Consider the following 12,879-nt stretch of genomic DNA (forward strand, 5'->3'; position numbering starts at 1 on the left):
ATTATCTAATGAGGATCTGCACCACCTTTCGTCTTCCTGCAACCAAAGGTTCAGCTTATATGCTGTCTCATGGTAGTGAAAGAGGCACAAATCAAGTCTAATTATGCAAAATCCATTTAAGTCTTTGCTTATGTAATGCCTGCTGAAGTTTCACTGGTCAAAGCAAGCCCCAGGAGTAAACATAGGACACCAAGCCGTAGTAGAAGGACACTACATATGGAGTGGATTCACAGAAGTGTGAACATTTTGAGACCAGATGTGCACCTCCCAAAAGACTGGCAGAAAGGTGGGGGTCAGTAAAAGCCCAGCTTAATTCCAGCTACTTAATGTTGAGTTCAGTTTTTCAGCTGTTAAGAAGAGAAGATGATGCCTACAACAGAAGATCATTAAAGCATTTACAAGGATTAAATAAGAATATGAGAAATGTGTGAAGTGCCTAATACAAGTTAATTGGTAGAATGTTCTATAGTTTTCATAGAATCTTGTCTTGGAAAACAGATTAATTCTAAGCTTTTTAATATTATTTGGTCATAACTGCATAATTTAGTGGACTTATCAGCATATATAAGCAAATGTTAATCAGAGCCAGCCAAGGCTATGTCTTTTGGATAGCAGGAAAGAAAGAGTTACAGTGGTTGTTAGAGAGGAATTGATATGGGAGCTTAGTAAAAAAATAAAATTTTATTTGCTATCCAAAATACATGTTTCATAAATAGAGCTAGAAAGGTTGGTCAATTAGCTATGTATATAAGAAACTGTGCTGAACCTGCCAAATTCCTTTGAAGTGTCACAATCATCAATAGAGGTGCAAGCATGGATATACAGGAATATCATGACAAGATTTCTAGAGGGTTGGTGGTTATTGCCATTTGGTCTGTTTTGTTATTATAGTCCATCTTAGGAGTTTCTTTAAAACTCATAAGAAGATGAAGAAAATGAGAGTTCATGCTAGCACACTGCACAATAACAATGCAGATCAGCTAGCAAAGGAGGAAAGGTGATATGTTGGCCTTATGCAAACATTAATCAAAGGAGGGCAGGAGTGTTATCTCAATATCAGCTAAAACTAATTTCAGAGCAAAAAATTGGGAGAGACAGAGAAGGGCATCACATCAGAAAAAGAAGAGTTCATGAAGAAGACTTGGCAATCTTAAATGTATATACAATCAATAACAGAGCTACAAAGTGTGTGAAGAAGCTAAAAATCTGAGAGAACTGAAAGAATAAATACACAAATCAACAACAATTATACTTGAGGCTTCAATAAGCATCTTTCTCAATAATTGGTAGAAAAAACTAGACCTAAATACTATCAATGTTAAAAAAAAAAACTCAACATCTCCATCAATCAACAGGGTCTCACTGGCATTTATAAAGTACTCCACTGCTGGCTGGGAATGGTGACTCACGTCTGTAGTCCCAGCACTTTGGGAGGCCAACGCGGGTGGATCACCTGGGGTCAGGAGTTGATCAACCTGGCCAACATGGCGAAACCCTGTCTCACAAAATACTCAGGATTGAAGCCAGGTGTGGTGGGTGCCTGTAATCCCAGCAACCGGTGCTGAGGCAGGAGAATCCCTTGAACCTGGGAGGCAAAGGTTGCAGTGAGCCAAGATCACGCCATTGCACTCCAGCCTGGACAAAAGAGCAGGAATCTGCCTTAAAAAAAAAAGTTCTCCACCCCCAAGCAGCAGAATACAGCAAAACATTTACGTACCCAAAGAACATAAACCAAGATTGACTGTATCCTGGAGTTTAACAAACATCAAGAATTTTAAGAGAACTGAAATCATGTAGAATGTATCCTCCAGCCAAAATGGCATCATGTTATAAATAAAGAGATAACAGCAAAATCTTTTAAGCACTAAAACATAAAGAGCACACTTTTTAGTTCTTTTTTTTACATTTTTATTTACTTTAAGTTCTTGGGGTATGCACAGGATGTGCAGTTTTTTACATAGGTAAATTTGTGTCAGGGTGGCTTTGCTGCACCTATCAACCCATCACTGGGTATTAAGCCGAAAGCATGCATTAGCTATTTTTCCTGATGCTCTCCCTCTCCCTCCTCCATCTACAGGCCCCAGTGTGTGTTGTTTCCTTCCCTGTGTCCATGTGTTCTCATTGTTCAGCTCCTACTTACAAGTGAGAAGATTCAATGTTTGGCTTTCTGTTTCTGAATTAGTTTCCTGAGGATAATGGCTTCCTGTTCCATCCATGTCTCTGCAATGGACGTGGTCTCATTCCTTTTTATGACTACAAGGTATTCCATGTTGTATGGGTACCACAGTTTCTTCATCCAGTCTATCACTGATGGACATTTCAGTTGACTCCATGTCTTTGTTATTGTCAATAGTGCTAAACAGCAAGTACACTTCTAAGGAGAACGTCTCAAGGGAAACAATTAAATATATTAAACTGAATAAAAATAAAAATACAACATATCAAACTTGACTTAACATAGTTAATATCAGTGCTGAGAGGAAAAGGTATTTCACTAAATGTGTATAATAGAAAAGTAGAAATTTCTCAAATAAAAATTCAAGTTATCAAGAAAGTAGAACATAGTAGCAAAATAAAGCCAAAACAAACATAAGAAAGAATATAATAAGGACAAGAGCAGGAAATAAATGAAACAGCCAAAAGAAAACAACAAAGAAAAGCAAAGAAATAAAGTTGGTTCTTTGAAAATATCAGTAAAATTGACAAATCTTTTCTAATAATGACAAAGAAAAAAGGGATGTCATAAATTACCAATTTCATGAATGAAATGGGCTATCCTTACAGACCTTGAAGATGTGAAAATGATAAGAAAGGAAAGTCATGAACAACTCCACTCACATACATTTGACAAGTTGGAGCAAATGGGCCAATTTCATGAAAAACAGAAACTACCACAAAATTCATCCAATCTAAAATAGATAATTTAATAGCCTTAAAACTTAAGGACGTTTAATTTCTAGTTTTAAAGACTGCTGAAGGAGAAAGCTCCAGGACAAAATGGTTTTACTGAAGAATTTTACCTACTACTTAAAGAATTGACACCAATACACACAATCTTTTCTAAACATAGAGACTCTTTCACAATTCATTTTTCTGAAGCTAACATTACTCTGATATCAAAATAGACAGTACAAAAAAGTAAACTATATTCTGGTAATTCTCTTGAATATAGATACACTAATTCTTAACAACATTAGCAGTAGAACTCAGCAATATACACAAAGAATTACACAGCATGCCCCAGTGAAATTTACTCCAGTGACTGCACACCTAGGTATTCATCCCACTGGAATAAAAACCTTTTTTTTTTTTTTTTTTTTTTTTTTTTTGCATTTGTAATTGGCTTCCCCTCTGTTTTTGTTGGCAAGAGCAGGTTGGTGTCCCAGGCTTAGAATTCATCTCTCTTCTTCTTCCTCTTCCTGTCTCTCTCTCTCTCTCTCCCCTTTCTTTTTCTTTTTCTTTTCTTTTCTTTTTTTTTTTTTTTTTTTTTTTTTGAGATGGAGTCTTGCTCTGTCGCCCAGGCTGGAGTGCGGTGGTACGATTTCAGCTCACTGCAAGCTCTGCCTCCTGGGTTCACACCATTCTCCTGCCTCAGTCTCACAAGTAAGTGGGAGTACAGGTGCCCACCACCACGCCTGGCTAATTTTTTGTATTTTTAGTACAGACGAAGTTTCATCGTGTTAGTCAGGGTGGTCTTGATCTCCTTACCTCGTGATCCGCCCACCTCAGCTTCCCAAAGTGCTAGGATTACAGGCGTCAGCCTCCGCGACCAGCCAGAATTCATTTTTCCTCCACATCAAAGCACCTGCCGTATGGGTGAAGCAGCCTGGAGCCTGGCTGCATAAGCCTGCACAGCTGGAGGGTCCCAGCAGGAGGATCGAGGTGCCCGTCCCCGGGTCCAGCTCAGAGGCTGCCAGGAGGTACCGGTCTGGCTCGCTGGCGCTGGCAGTGTCCTGTTCCCAGGATGTGCACATGGGGGTTGCTTTCTTGCATCTCCCCATCGGTGGTACGTGCTCCTTCATAACTCCTCTTGTAGGGCTGGAGACAGCGGCCTGCACCTCAACCCTACTGCATGCCAGTGAAGCGAAGCACCCCGGGCCAGAAGCCTCACAGCTGTTGACCCTGGCTTGAGCACCAGGCAGGGGTCACCAGAGCAGAAGCTGGCCGCCCAGCCCCGATTCTGTGGCCCTGAGAGCCCAGTCGCTGATGGTCCTGTGTTCAGGGTGCAGACCAAGGAGGAGCAGGTGTCGAAGGCACCTGAGGCAGGCCCTAGGCTCCCTGGGCGTCTTGTGCTCAGTGATTTTGAGGCCATTTGCATCCAGCTCTGCCATCCCGAGCTCTGAGCTGCAGTGGCGTTCACCCACAATAGCACCACTACTAGTGTCCTGGGCTAGGCTTGGCTTTGCCTTCCTAGCTTGGCTTGGCGTTGATAGCTTGGCTTGGCCTTAGTTGCTTTGCCTGGAGTTTCTTGCTTGGATTGGCATTTCCTCCCCTGCATTCCTTTGCTGGGCTTGATGTTTTCTTTGCTGGGTTTGGCATTCCCTTGACTGGGCTGGGTGTTTCCTTGGGGGTCGGGGGCTTGGCCTTTTCTGAGGTGGGCATAGGGTCTCTCTGGGTGGGTGTGGGTTTTCCCTGGGTGGGGTGGACTGGGCTCCCCAGCTGAGGTTGGCAGGTTTTGATTGGGATTGACCTTTCTCTTAGAGCAGATTGGAAACCCAGAGTTTCCTGCTAGTTGTTGAAACTGGTTGGTAGACGTGATCTGCTCGCTACTACCAGCCTCCCCTGGCTGTTAAAAGCAGATGGTGGCTGAGGTTTGTTCAATGCCTGCTGCCTCCTCTATGAAGAAGCCATTTGGTCTCAGGAACAAGATGGGCAAGTGGTGCTGCCACTGCTTCCCCTGCTACAGCGGGAGTGGCAAGAGCGACGTGGGCGCTTGGGAAGACTACCATGACAGCACCTTCATGGAGCCCAGGTACCACGTCCGTCAAGAAGATCTGGACAAGCTACACAGAGCTGCTTGATGGGGAAAAGCCCCCAGAAAGGATATCATCATGCTCAAGGGCACTGACGTGAACAAGAGGGACAAGCAAATGAGGTAACCTGGCCTGGGCTGGGAGAAGGCCAGGATGTGAAGGGATGATGGAGACATACCCTCCTGGTGGGAGAATGGGGAGACTGGCTTTCTTGCCTCCACAGACCTCACACTTCCCTGGGTGTGGAAACCTCAGAGAGGACAGGGCACAGGCCCTTTATGAACAGCAACACAAAAACAAAACTTTAGCTGATTTCCAATCCAATTATAATTTCTCTTATAGAACACTAATAGACTGTTTTAAAGTGATTTAACTCACAAAATTAAGTCAATGCAACAGATTATTTTTAATGTACACATTTTAAAACAATGTCCTATACATTATAGAAAGGTGTATATTTAGAACTAAGTCCCATAATGTATCAACTTCTGGGCTAAATATTTTTCAAATAAAATCCAACATGGGTTTTATGTTGATGTACCTTACGTAAATATGTTCTTTACTGAGGAACTGTAAAAGGAAACTGAAATGGGAAGTATGGTTCATGTCCTTGAATAGGAAGATTCGTTTTTCTGGACATGTGAGCTTTTTCTGTGTTTATCACTTTTATGTAAGCCAAATAAAAATAGCAAAGTTTTAGCGTTTTTAAATTGCACATGCTGCATTTTATTATTGTGATAAATTAATTTTGTGCAACAGAATGGAAAAAGACTTGCTTTTCCAGATGTCAAAATGTGCATGTGCTATTTCTACAAATTGTTCACTAACAGCTGAAAAGACATCAATAAATAGAACAGAACAGGAAATCCAGAAGTACCCAAATACATGTAGGAATTTATCACTTGATAGTGGCGATGTTTCATATTGGTAAACAAGATGAATTATTCATCAATGCTGAATAATTCATGCTGTTTGAAGAAAACCAGCTAGATTTTTATGTCCCAAAAATAAGTTCCTGGAGTATTGATTAAAAATTTTAAATATACAAAAGGAGAAAAGTACCAGAAGAAAACACAAAAGCCTATTTATATATGCAACTATTTATTTATTTATTTATTTTTCTGAGACAGAGTCTCACTCTGTTGTCCAGGCTGGAGTGTAGTGGCACAATGTCGGCTCACTACAACTTCTGCCTCCCAGGTTCAAGCAGTTCTCTACCTCAGCCTACAGAGTAGCTGGGATTACAGGCGCCCACCACCACTCCTGGCTAATTTTTTGTATTTTTAATAGAGACAGCATTTCACCATCTTGGCCAGGCTGGTCTTGAATTCCTGTCCTTGTGATCCACCCACCTTGGCCTCCCAAAGTGCTGAGATTAGAAGCCTGAGCCACTGAACCAAGCATATATATGCAGATATAATAAAATAAGCTCAATTTAAACTTGGGCAAGGTACTTTTTTGCATATGTACCAGTGACCTGTGCACATAGGAAAACGTAGTGTTCCTGGTAAGAGAAGGAATTTAAGTTAGAAGATGAATGAAATACTGTTTTCTATTTAAGTTAGAAGAGAAATGAAAGGCTGGCTGTGGTGGCTCACATCTGTAATGCCAGCATTTTGGGAGGCCAAGGCAGGTGGATCGCGAGATCAGGAGTTTGAGACTAGCCTCGCCATCATGATGAAAACATGTCTCTACTAAAAATACAAAGAATTAGCCAGGCATGGTGGCATGCACCTGTAATCTCAGCTACTCAGGAGGCCAAGGCTGGAGAATTGCTTGAACCAGGGAGGCAGAGGTTGCAGTGAGCCAAGATTGAGCCAATGCATTCCAGCCTGGGTGATAGAGTCAGATTCCATCTCAAAAAAATAAAACAAGTAAAAACGGAGTGAAATATTGTTTTCTATCCACAAAGTTTGTGAGGGTAAAGAACAGTGGTACTTACACTGTTGTTGAAAGTTTAAGTTGCTGCAACTTTTCAAATAGACAATTTGGTGGTAAGAATCATGTTTTAAAACTATATGTGCCTTTTACCCATCAATTCCCATATACTGAAATATCTATATGAAATAGACACATATGTTTTTCTTAGTATTGCTTAAAATAGCAGTGTATTGAGAAGAGCTCACATAAAGATTTTATGAACAAATTTCAGTGCATCCATAGGATGGAATAATATGTAACCATTGAGGGTGTCAGTAGATACAGAGATATGTTGTCATGCAAAGATGTACTTTGCTATATCAAGTGAGAAAAAAATCAGTTTGTTATACATATACACAAACAGAATCTGCTCTTGTGTTAGCTGAAAATATGTAGAAAACATAATCAAACTTATTTCTGGGGATTTGTAAGTGAAGTTTTTCCCTTTCTCTTATCTGTGATTTCTGCAATGAACATCTGAAAAGTTTTAGTTAAGTTTCACTAGTAATGAAATAATCCTTGGGAAGAGAAGGAATATGCTGCTTGCATAGATACAAATAATTTCTCACATTCTATTATTTATTTTTATTCCTGTGGATGGCTATCTTCTGTGAACTTTTACCCTCTTCAGAAGTAGAGGGATTCTGTTTACCTGTTCCTGTAGATTTTATTGTATATACATTTTATTATATAATTATCTTTTCATTATATATAGGTTAACATGTGTAAAAAGTGTGGATTAATTATTTTAGTTTAGTTATATATTTATGAAAACTAAAATAGCAAATATAAATGATCATTACTATTGCAAATGTATTGCTCTACTCAACAGGAGTTTTCTTTAAAAATATTGAACTCCCAAGCTGTGTTTATCCATTCTTTCAATCCGTTTAGTCATCAAACATAAGCCAGACACCTATTATGTGGCAGGCATATTCTACCATCTCTCAGGATCCTTCCATCTTTGAAAACTTCATGTTTACCTGCTGGGCCTGAGCAAGCTGAGAGATTTAAAATTGGGGCATTAGGACTTAATCTCAATTGAAGCTTTTCCTCCCTCCTTTCAAACAAAAGCATTTCTGAAGGTAGAAAATAGTAAAAGATAACCCTTAACTGCCCTTTTGAAAATGGGTACAGACTGTTTTAGTACTTTTAAGAACTAAAATGTGGTACATAAACAGCATGGAATACTATTCAGGCATAAAAGAAAGAACGAGAGCATGTCCTTTGCAGGGACATGGATGGTGTTGAAGGCCATTATCCTTAGCAAACTTACATAGGAACAGAAAACCAAATACCGCATGGTCTCACTTATAGGTGGGAACTAAAGGATGGGAATGCACAGACACCTAGAGGGAAGCAACATACACTGGGGCCTATCAGAGTGTGGAAGGTGGGAGGAGGGAAAGAAGCAGGAAATAGAACTAATGGGTACTGGGCTTAACACCTGGGTAATGAAATAATCTGTACAACCAACCCCCTTGGCACACGTTTACCTATGTAACAAACCTGCACATCCTGCACCTGTACCCCTGAATGTAAACGTTGAAAAAAGCTCCACAAATAGTTTCATAAATCCATTTTAAAAAGAGAAAATTTATAACAGTCTTAAATCCTAATATGAATGATTGGAAATATCTGATGTACATACATTGTATAAATCTAAGTATTGAAAAAAAATGAGCCCATGCTATTCATTTGAATTTCAAGTTTTCTTTGGCTTAAAGTTTTTTGAAAACCAAAGTAAGAAATAGATTATTTTACAAATTTGTTTTTGTTTTCACCTCAGCCCTCTTATTCCATAGTTCTTTTAAGAACTAAAATTTATCTAAATGCTAGTCATCTGACTGGAACTGCCCCAGGACTGATACATTATAACATATTCTACTTAATGTAAGGCACCAGGGACTGTATGATGCCCCATTATTTTATGTCTCAATAAGAGAATTACTTAAATGCTGCCAGTTATGGTTATAGTAAATCATGAATTATAAGTGGTATTTCAGTGTAAGAAACGGTAAAACATGGAGACAATGATCATCTAAGAATCACCAAATTACAATGTTACCTGTAATCTTTAAAACATACCTGAAAGTGTAGGTATAATTGTATCATCTCACTTAATTCAAATGTTGTCTTTAGTGGTATTAGTAAAAATTATAATATCTTACAATTACTGAGCTGTTATTTGTGTTAGGAACTATTCTATATCTTTCGTGTAGAGTCTTATTTAAGCATTACTGTGGTTTCCTCTGAGAAATCGACTCTTTTCTTTCCCATTTTATTGATGAGGAAATTGAGACCCAAAAAGGGTAAGCAACAGCTGGGAAGCATCAGAGCTTCAAGTAGGATTCCAGCCCAAGTTGAATGCCATCCAAGGGCTCTGCTCTTCCTATTCAAATAGGCTGCTCTTTCATTCATACAGTGAGTCATGAGGTAATAAGTAGTGTGCTTTCTTCAAAGGAAAATTAAGTTTGTTTTGAAGGCAGAGTAATAGCAGGCTATTCTGTGTTTGCAATTGCATGAATCATTGATGTAGCTGTAGATAGTGCACTACAATTTCCTAAAAAGTCTTCTCACTCTCATAGGACTGCTCTACATCTGGCCTCTGCCAATGGGAATTCAGAAATAGTAAAACTCCTGCTGGACAGATGATGTCAACGTGAATCGACCTTGACAACAAAAAGAGGACAGCTCTGATCAAGGTATGCAGAAGTCAACTATATCAGCGTGAGATGGGTTTGATTTCAATAGATAACATAAACATGAGTTTTCTCATTTAAATATAACTAGTTGGTGAAAGCTGTGAAATGTTATTTTGAATTCTGAGGACTTATAATTTGTTTTTGGTCTAATACTGACAGGCCGTACAATGCCAGGAAGATGAATGTGCATTAATGTTGCTAGAATATGGCACTGATCCAGATATTTCAGATGTGTGAAATACTGCTCTACACTACGCTTATTCACAATGAAAAATAGATGCTCTTATATCGCTGGATATAGAAACAAAAAACAAGGTATAGATCTACCAATTTCATCTTCAAAATACTGAAATGCATTCGTTTTAACATTAACCTGTGTAAGGACCAGTTTTCCATATTTGGAAGTTCCACCATGAAAATATTTTGAAATGGCTTAATTATCTAAGACTTTATTTTAAATATTGTTACTTTTAAAGAAGCATTAGAGAGTACAGTTTTTTAACGCACCTGTGGTTAATACTTTTCTAAAAAACACTGAATTTTTAAAAGGTAATACTTTTTTTTTTCTTAAATTTTTCCCTGCCAGGTTTTTCCCTAATGAATGTAAAATGACAAAATTTGCTGTGGAAATAGGTTTTACATTAAAACTCCAAGAAAACGTAAACATATTTCAGTGAATAATCCTGCTGCTTTGGCAAGTTCCTAAGTAAAAAATAGTAATAGATATGAGGTGATGTATCTCTCAGTAGCAAGGCTTAAGATATTTCTCATTGCTCATGAGGCAGAAGTGGAAAGGGAAAAAGAGAGCAATCAGAAATATCAAGGCCAATTTGGAAATTAGGTAATGATGGAAAAGATCATGAAGAAGAGGTGTGTGTGTGTGTGTGTGTGTGTGTGTGTGTGTGTGTTGTTCATTGACTTGTTTCCTTTGTATGGTGAAATAAGGTTCTTTTCAATTTTAGAGAAAGACAGTTTTCAGTTTGGGAGAGGGAGTTAATGGGTTGTAAACTGCCTAGAGATCAGTTTTAGGAGGCCTCTGAGAAACCAGATTAGCAGTGAATAGTTGCTAATGTAGTGGGAAAACCCTTGATCAGAAGGAATAAAAGGTAATTAACCGATTTATTGTCCTATTCTGGAGAAAATGCCAATTAGAGTCTCAACTCTGCTTTCAACTTTAGAATGTCTTGATGGGAAGGTGGGAGATAAGGGGCTTATAAGTAACAAGATCAGGTTGGATTTTGAGTTTACTAGACCTTGTACTACTCTTTACTGGGAAAATTATGTGGTGTTGTCAGCAAATGAGTCCCTCTCCTACTATTTCCTCTCTTTGGCCAAACCTTCAAATGATAAAGGGAATCAGTTATGTGGATGAGATGAGACTGAAGTAATTGTCTATTGCACTAGCTTCCAGCTACAGTTGTGCATTCCAGTTACCTCAGGAAAGTTTTCCTATGAGAATATTTCCTTTTTAACTATAGGCCTCAACACGCCCACAAATATCCCTTTGCCGATTCCACGAAAGCAGTGTTAGCAAATGGCAACATGAAAAGAAAGGTGTAACTGTGTGAGATGAAATCACAAATCACAGAGAAATTTCTCAGAAGGATTATTTCTAGTATTTATCTGAGGATATTTCCTTTGTCACCATAGGCTTCAAGGCAATCCAAAATATCTTTTCTCAGATTCCCGAAAAACAGTGCTAACAGACTGATCCATAAAAAGAATTGTGCAATGCTGTGAGATGAATTAACACGTCTCTCAGCAGTTTCTGAGAAAGCTTCTTTCTAGTTTTTATATGAAGATATTTCCTTTGTTACTATAGGCTTCAATGGGATCCAATATATCCCTTCTCAGATTCCCCAAAAACAGTGCTAGCAAACTGCTCCATGAAAAGAATCATGAAACTCTGAGATGAATTCACAAATTACAAAGCAGTTCCTCAGAAAGCTTCTTTCGAGTTTTTGTCTGAGTATATTTTCTTTGTCTCCATAAGCTTCCATGTGTTCCCAACTATCACATTGCCAATTCCAAGAAAACAGTGCTAGCAAACTGCCTCTTGAAAAGAATCGTGAAACTCTGAGTATTCCAATCACATTTTAACAAAGCTCGAGTATTCAACACTGTTAGCTGATCTCCTATCCAAGAAACCACTTGTTCCAAGTTATCCACTCATTCAGTCAGATGAGCATCTATGTCTCGTTGTTGTGGCCACAACAAATGAAATTGTTCATGCCATTGTTGTATGAATTCTGCATTTTGTATACTCTGGGGTAGAGCTAGTCCAGCAACAGTGGTGGTGGAAGCAATTGCTACAAGTCCCACCACCGCTGCTACGACGACCCCAACCACTCTCCGGCTGTGGTGGACAAGATCTTGCATTACTTTGTAAATTTGAGTAACCCCAGAAGATTCACTCCAGGCACGTGTTAAGTTCACAGGTAGCCAGGTTTCTTTTCTGGCTCTTAGTATATATAAATCAGAATGAGACTCATTCCAATTATTATTCCACCAAGTAGTATTTATACAACTTAAGAATGTACAATTGTCCGTACAGTTAACTACCCCTGTATTATTATCCCATTAAAAAATTCCTGTTAACAACAAATAAGGTTTTCTTACACATGCAATAACATATCTAGAACTATTTCGATGCAAAGATATATGGAAAGGGTTAGCAATATTAGGAGTAAGATTCAAGGACATGTTTCCCGTGAAAGTGAACATTGGTTTATCAGCAGCTAGCAACTTCCAAATATGAGTTTGTATTTGTGAGGTATTAGCCAAATGCAGCATAGGGGGTGATAAACCACCATCATGCCAAATAATAGTTTCATTGCCATCTGCAGCGATGCTGTGATTACTCTTATGCCAGCGCAGGTTGACATGACTAAATTTAGTTTGAAAATCTCCATGTACACTCCAATCAGTAACAAGGTATTTACGAACTTTCCCTTTTACTTCTAACAACAGTCGCAGCCCACTACCTCTACATCTAGTCCACTTTAGTTGGGAAACACCTCCAGACACATCTGGGATGGGGCATAAAGATAATGTAGTTGGCAGAGTTTCATTAAGTAATGTAGTATGATTATACTTGAAACTTTGAGCCACAATAATCATAGTAAAGGCAGAGATATGATTACGGTTATAGTGAACAGCCCAAGCCTCATGAGAAAGATGCAGACAATGTGGACTATTCCCAAGACATATAGGTAACTCTTCAACCCCAAATTGGTATGAACTATTTACTGTGCCAGTGTCTAATTCAGGATCCTGGTTTA

The 12,879-nt window shown here is 38.8% G+C and overlaps 1 pseudogene; it reads left to right on the plus strand.

Moving 5' to 3' along the window:
• The first annotated feature begins 3,675 nt into the window (after positions 1 to 3,675).
• Positions 3,676 to 9,868, plus strand: LOC101016576 (annotated as a pseudogene).
• The last annotated feature ends 3,011 nt before the right edge of the window (positions 9,869 to 12,879 follow it).

The sequence above is a fragment of the Papio anubis genome, unplaced genomic scaffold, assembly GCF_008728515.1.
Source record: "Papio anubis isolate 15944 unplaced genomic scaffold, Panubis1.0 scaffold215, whole genome shotgun sequence".
NCBI lineage: Eukaryota > Metazoa > Chordata > Mammalia > Primates > Cercopithecidae > Papio > Papio anubis.